The sequence below is a fragment of the Chelon labrosus genome, assembly GCF_963514085.1.
Source record: "Chelon labrosus genome assembly, chromosome: 12".
NCBI lineage: Eukaryota > Metazoa > Chordata > Actinopteri > Mugiliformes > Mugilidae > Chelon > Chelon labrosus.
Genome location: NC_140345.1, coordinates 18,179,779 through 18,187,454, shown reverse-complemented (window position 1 = coordinate 18,187,454; position 7,676 = coordinate 18,179,779).

Genomic DNA, 7,676 nt, shown 5'->3' with positions numbered 1-7,676 from the left:
AAATAGAAAACACAATTTCACGTGATCCACCGAGACAGAGGAATGCCACATACAGTGTCTGTCTGTCTAAACTGTTGTGGACTCTTTAATGTAATACTTTCACTTTGCTGTGGATGTGTATTTGTAAAATAGTTTCTCACCATGATCCAGACACCATATTTGTTTATTTAGTGACATTTCTGCAGTGTCTTGTTTGCAGGAATGATGGGGGCGGTTCAATTTCTTTCTCAACCAATATTTATTCACAGCGATGAAGCAATGAAGAAAAAATTCAAAAGGAATAAAAGGGAACTGAGGTATTAAAGATATTCAGGCCGATGCTAACACTCAACAGTAAGGAGCAAAGCTAGATACAGGCGAGATGCGAAATTACAGCAGCAGCCTCAAAACACACAAAGACAAAAGAAAACACGAGACACAAAATTGGGACTATTACATTATATACTTATTTCTGTCTGAGAGGTTTGAGAGGACTCTTGCAGACAGCACAAGAGAAGTCAAAACAAGGCAACTCAGAGTCATCATAAACAGCAGAGATGCTCAATTAGGGCCACAGAGGGAGGTGGCGTGAATGGGAAACAGATTCAGATGTGAGCGAACTTAAAGCCGCTATAGGGTGAATTTATTTCCTGCTCATTCCAGTCACAGGACACCACAGGCTAAAACTGTCAAATACAACCAGAGTCATCGGAGAAACCAATTCCCTATATGCTGCAGGATGCTTTTCACTGACCCAATCAGGCATGAATAATTGGTTCAAAGTTGTACTTTCTCATACAAGCGAATATGCCCTATTCTGTTTCTTTTTTAGTTTTTCTGCAGGCCTGTTTTTAGTTGCTATATTTTTCAGTTTGACAATCATATGTGCTCAACATTTTAAAGTCTTTCCCGATTTATCTGTGCAAGTGAAAGCTATTGTTTATTTATTGTTCTTATACCTAAGGCTTTAAGTCTCAGTGACGCAGACACAAAGTAAGTTTTCGGGTTTCCACTATTGACTTTTCGGCTCTCTGAAAGCTAAAACCCAAAACAAATATATCTGGCAGCGCCACACAAGTAGTTATTCTTCAAACACAAGAAGTCTAATTGGGCTTTTAAAGGGCAATCACAGCGGGGAGCGCAGAGATCAGGCCTTGATTGCTGCAAATTGGTGATTAAGCAGAGAGAAAAACAAAAATGCACACTTTTCACGACAGTTAAACTGCATTCAAACACAATTCAGTGACACTTCATGATCTACGCGCACTCCGTTTCAGTGCAACCAAAGCACTCACAGCTGTATGTCTGTGATACCGTCCGTTCGGTGTGATTGTGATTCTGGGTTGGAATAATGTCGTTATTAACTCTGAGGGAGTATGGGGCACTAGGGCTGTTGCTGCAAGCCTTGTGGTCCTTGTATAATGAAAGTATGAGGTGCGTCCATATCTTTGGCACTGAGTCAAGCATGTTTCCAGTGAGTGTAGGACTCAGCCAAGGCTGCCCTCTTGACTCAGGTCAAGTTTATGATATTGATGAACAAGATGTCAAGGAATAACCGGGGTGATGAAGCTGTCAGGTATGAGAACCTCAGAACTGCATTATGCAGATATAGTGGTTCTGTTGGCTTCAACAAACCGGGGCCCTCAGCACGTCCTGGGCCTGTCAGCACCGCCAAATTTTCCATCAGAAGAGAGAAGAGATAAAGTAAAGTGTGTCACAGGACGGCTTGAACTTTGCACCTCACTAAGTTGCTTGTTTTTTATAGCGGAACTGATTATTCCTGTTTTAATTTCAGTAACGTTACCTAAGTTAACTGTTTATTAATGCTAAGCTAGTAGGTAATAGTTTAACTAGCAGCTTATTCATTGTTCTTTCAGCCTCCTAGCTTAGCTAAGACGTAGGAGTGCTGACCCGACTCCCCGAGTTGGCGATGACGTAGTCACGAACAACACAGTTAGACTCACTTCTCTGCTAGCTAAGTTATTTTATTAATTTGTGTCTCCTCCATAGTTAAGGCTAAATTAGCAGCATTCAGTTTGCTATTTAGTATTAGATGACTTAGAAGAGTCATGCACATGACATGTATTAAGTGGATTAAGTGTGCAGAGTTGTGTCAGGTGGGGGCCCCTTAAGAAGGTCTCCTACTGTCATTGGAAACTCGTGTTGTAGATTAAGTTTGTCAGCCCTTAGGGGCCCCTTTACTGCTCTGGGGCTCCAAGAAGTTGCCTGCCCTGCCTGTTGACAAGCTGTGCCCCTGTATATTCAAAGATAACAGGGTAAATTGCCTCTCACATGTTATGCTGGTACCGCAAAATAAATGTGCACTCACCTCAGAGATGGAACTGCTGTGTATAATTAAGGTTGCTGGGCATCCATGGAAACTAAAACAACAACAAAGGAGTTTCTGAAGTATGACCCAATTTTGGCAAAAAAAACGCTCAAAGACAGGGGTAAGTACACAAACTTTATGGATGTAAAGTGTTCCCCTTTGAAATAATACAAAAAAAAAAGTGTCTGCAGATAACAAGGTTGCACGGCTTCAAGTCTTTTACGCCTCTTTTGGCCGTTTTACCAGAACATGTTCAATCTGCCACCTGTTGGACTCCAGGCACAGATGATTTATATCTCTGCAGACTGTCGCCGGTTTCTGTTCTAAATGTACACAAAATCTGCTGAAATAACACTATAAAGCTTTACTATCCAGGTTTGTGTTGTGTACATTATGTAGCTGTATCGGATGCTGCAGCCAATCGCTCGGCTCTGATCAAATCAACGTACATCTGCTCTCTGACATTTGAAAATCCCACTTGCGCCTGCATTTGTTCATTTAAGTTCTCTTTTTAAAAGATGTATTACGCCAGAAACTGCATCACACAGCAACTTAGCTCCATAATGAATTCATATTGTACATAATGGTAAAATCTGCCATTTATCTAATTCCATAGCTGCATTAACATGAACTCGTTACCCGTCATCAGGGACATAAAAAATGGAACGTTCTGACCTTTTACCTGACTCTATTTAACGCTATCTCTGTGTTCTCTCATTTTCAGAGATGCAGCAAATGATTTAAATTTGCGATCGCACTCGTATGTATCTCTGTGCGGATAAACACGATGAGTCATCTAACCCACTTGCTCAACCTACCCATTTTCAGCACAGCTCAGCTCTCAGCTTCCGCTCAAAATGGGGTTCATTTTTAAACGTACTCGTTTCTTCTTCTTTTTTTTGTCTCTTTTTAAAGCACGATCTGATAACTTCTTGTATTATTTTATAACTCATTCCCTTTTCCTGCCTTTTCAAATAGGAAAATTAAATGTAAAATGAAGCCACTCATGTGTTAATAGTTAGAAGGAGCATTTTGTACTGCCAAAGATGATTCAGCAGCCCAAAGTCATACTGATACACAGAAAAAAAAAGGCCACTGCATTATGTGTGCGCAGACTGGGGAATCATTTCTGTTTTATTCTTTAAGATCTTAAGTCATAGCTTCTCAGATTACTGTATTAACCTGCTTTTTGACCGCTGCACCTTCATTTCATGGTACATAAATTTGTTACCCCTTGGATATGCACACTTTTAATTTCATCTAATGAAATTTCTTTAGCTATTAATGTTCAAAATAGGCTGATGCAACATCACATCACATAGTGTTTCTCGCTGAAGGCAAAAGAAACACATTTTTATGGTGTAATTTCACTGAGCTATTGATTACTTTCAGTCCTGCTTGAGAGTACGCAGAAGCTGAGTCACTGTGAAGATGGGCAAGACAAAGACGATGACAGCTGAGGAATTGAATGAGCTGGAGAGTAAAAGGCTGAGCGCATCCAACGCCGAGCTGCAGAGCCAACAAGATGCCCTTGAACCAACACTTAAAAACAGGAAGAGCTTGGACCCTCAGGTAAGACAGGAAAAGTAGTGAGCTGTTCTGACACATGTGTATTTCACCAGAGGAGTTATGCTCTTTCTGTTTCTTCAGTATGCTTAATTTGAATCAGGATTTCTCGTTGCTCTGCGAAACAGTAATGCTTCTTCTAAAAATATAGAACCAATAATCTTGGTGGTTTGGCTGTAAGATGCTGAAGGCATTCAGGAGTATTGTAGATTTTCCATTTGAGACAATAGACCAGCTTCTCTACTCTTTACTCTAGCAGAGTTGCTGATGGCATCATTGGAGTCTGACACTCCAGTCGACATGTGTTTTGTGGACCTGGAGAAGGCTTTTGACCGCGTGCCCCCGGAAATCCACGGGGTACTGAGGGCCGCTGCAACAAGCCATCCAAATCCTTATATAACGAGAGCTGTGAGAGCTGTGAGAGCTGTGTCTGTATCTTCTGCTCTAAGTCAAACACATGTCTGGTTCTTGACGCCTTCCTCCATCAAGGCTGCCCTTTGTCTCTGGCCCTGTTTATGATATTCACAGACAGCATTGCAAGGTACGACTAGGGAACCTCAGAATTATGTCTCTGCAGAACACGCAGGGACAGTTCGCGGCTTGTTGTCAAGCAGCAAGGATGAGAGTCTGCACGTCCAACTCTGAGGCTATGGTGCTTTGCTGGAAAACGATGGATTGTTCTGCCCGAAGCAAAGGAGCTGTTGTTCATGTATGATTGTTGAATGGAGCGACAGATGGACAAGTGGTTTGGTGCTGCTGCTCCTGCTGTATTGAGCCATTGTGCTTCAAAGTCCTTTGAGTTTTGCCGCAAATATTCCATATCTAGGACACACTGACAAACAACATGTGACCGAGATAGTACAAGGAAAGGAGACAACATAAATACAATAAATATGCAATGTACACAGTGTGTATACTACACCCTAGATGTTGGTATCATTCAGTAATTTCCTCGTGTTGTTACGAACGACATATGTAGTCTTTTTGTCCTCACAGCAGGTCAGACTTCCCCCTGAGTGGGTGGTCCTGGGACTGTACTCTGGCATTGGCCTTACTCGGAACTTGTCCGTCATCAAATGTCACCAAGCTGAGCCAGGCTCAGCCCTGAAATCTCACTTACCACTTTGACTGCCAGACTGCCAAGTGTGTTCTTTCTGGAAACAGTAGGATTCTCAAGCGAAGCAGCAATACAGAAAGATGAAACAGATTCAATAAAACTGTGATTTAGAAAAAGTGTTATCATTTCAGCGGAGACGTTGAAAGTGTTCCATTTCCTCAGGAAATAAAAATATTGCTGGACTTTCTTTGAGGTTGCATCAACCCATGGATCAAAACACCATTTGTCTAAAATGAGGTATTTGTAGTCTATACCAGTTCTATTTCAGTGCCTTTAATGACAGTATGGGTGGGCCACATGATTGTGTCTTGTGCCTTTGACACATTTAATTTAAGAAGAGTCATCAAGCCATGTAACAAAGCCTCCTGCAAATGGCCCGTGGTCTTGTTCCTCCTGTTTGCGCGGGCTGATGATCACTGAGTTGTCAGCAAACTTGAGGATGAGACTATCATTATAAGCTCTGCGACACTGGTTAGTGTAGAGAATGTAAAGGAGAAGGGGGAGACAGTAACCTTGAGGGGAACCTGCAGATAAAAATAACAAATTAGAAAGAACAGCAGGAGTGAAGAAGGGGCTGAGCCATAAAACAAAGCTTTTGATTTACCAGTTCCAACCCTGACCTCTTGGTAGTGAGTGAAAAAAATGGCACCGCAGTTTCCACAATATGTTTCATTCGAGGAGCTCGGACATTTGGGCCAAGCTCAGGGTAGATCTGCTCATCCTTCATGTCAAAAGGGGCCAACAGATGTGGTTCAGGCCTCAGGTGAAGATGACTCCTGGGCGCCTCCCTTTAAGGGTTCAGTGGGCCAGTTGGGAAGAAACGCTAGAAACAGAATTGGCTGGAGGGATTATATACAGCAGCTCAACTGGCTTGGGAACACCTTGGGATTTCTCATGAGGAACTAGAATACGTTGCTAGACGGAGGGAGATGAGGAGGAAAATGAATGGATGGATGGCAGTTTTTCCCCTGTAATATTGCAAGTACTATAAAAGCGTTGTGCAAGTAACACAGCCACCGCTTTAAAGTAATTCAAATGAGGCTATTTTCTCCTCAGCAGGGGTGAGAATATAGGTAACAAGTAACAAATGCTTTAAAAGGAACTCATGCTTACAGGTGATGCATAAATTGCCCGTATTTATGGCCTGCGTGGCACTGCCTAAAAGGTGTTATTTAAGCATAGCAGCACTTTATCCTCTGTAGTTAAGTCTGGTACTTTAAAGCGTGATGAGCTTCAGCTGTCGTGAATACCAGATTACGGTGCGGACTGTCAGAAAACCTCTCACTCAATAACCCCGGCACATTTTTAATACCGCCAGCACATTTCTAAGTCTCTAGTCCACACTCACAATCAAACATACCGTTTTCCCCTCCCAGGAAAAAGGTATTTAACTCGGGTTTTTTTTTTTTCTTTCTCCTTTCCACCGTCCTCTCCTCTGTGGTGTGAATCAAAAAGCTAGCGTTTGCTTATTCTGTCCTCCTCCCTCTCAATCAGCAATTTTTCCCTTTGATCTTTTATTCATGTGATTAAGTCTGTGTATCACCAGACTGTTCAGTCTACATTTCAATATATGATGAGACCATCTTTGAAGTCAGGCCTGCAGTGGAGTCGCTTTGGCGAACAACAGTTTTTTTTTTTATTATTATGATTATTATTTTTCAGTTTGTATTTTTATTCCAATTATTGCTGGTATGGGAACACATTCCATCTTGTTAATTATCCAGTTTAAATGATTTGACCTTAGGCGTAAACGCATATTTCCTGTTGTTGTTGTTGAGGAATATTGATTTTTATTTTTTTTCGTCCTAAATATAAAATAAAAAACGTTGTGCAAAAAACATGTGCACCTCAAGAGTTTTTTCCTATTATAAACCTGTACCCTTGCTCCTCTGCACGCTCTGCCTCTCTTCCACTTTTTTTTTTCAACGGCAACAACTTCGATTCATCCTCACTTTGCCCTGCTTTTGCTACTTCGTCCTTCCCTGTCTTTCTCTCGCTCTCTTCCATTCACTTCTGTTTTGTCAGACGTGTGAACAAAGCACACGAGCAAGCTCAGTCATCGGGGATTCGGCTCTTACCTAATGAGGAAAGAGCTTCCGAATGTGGTAGACTGGAATGTAATAATAAGGTGATGGTGGTGAGATTTCAGGAAGGTGTGATGAAAAAGTGTTCATGCGGAAGCAGCGGGTCATGCAGGGGAAAGACAAAATATTGCGTGATTCATATTTTATGAAGCTTCTCTTACTCAAAAGAAAAAAATGGAACAAAAATGGTTTTGATGTTTTCGATGTCACTTCCATATTTATTCAGACTGAACCATTTAGCGTGACTCATGGCTCAGAGTGTTGCCCTCGGCTAAAGTGCTAGCATTGCACTGATGATGATCTCGCCAGGCATGTCAGTGAAACTGTCAATGTGTGTTTTTGTCAGTGGGCCACCATGAAACGCGCTACAGGATGAGGCGTGAACGTACGCTTTTGTGTGATTGAAAGATTTGCATTATACCACGCAAATGAATTTGCATAAAAGAAAATAAATCTGCCTCTGTTTCAGACCCAACCTCTGCCTTTCACTTTCCCTATTCTTCAGTTATTATTCATCAGGCACTGGAGCAGAGCAAAGATCATCCACACTGCAATGGTGGACGAATTCATTAAAGAATAATAAGTACACGTAAAAATAAAG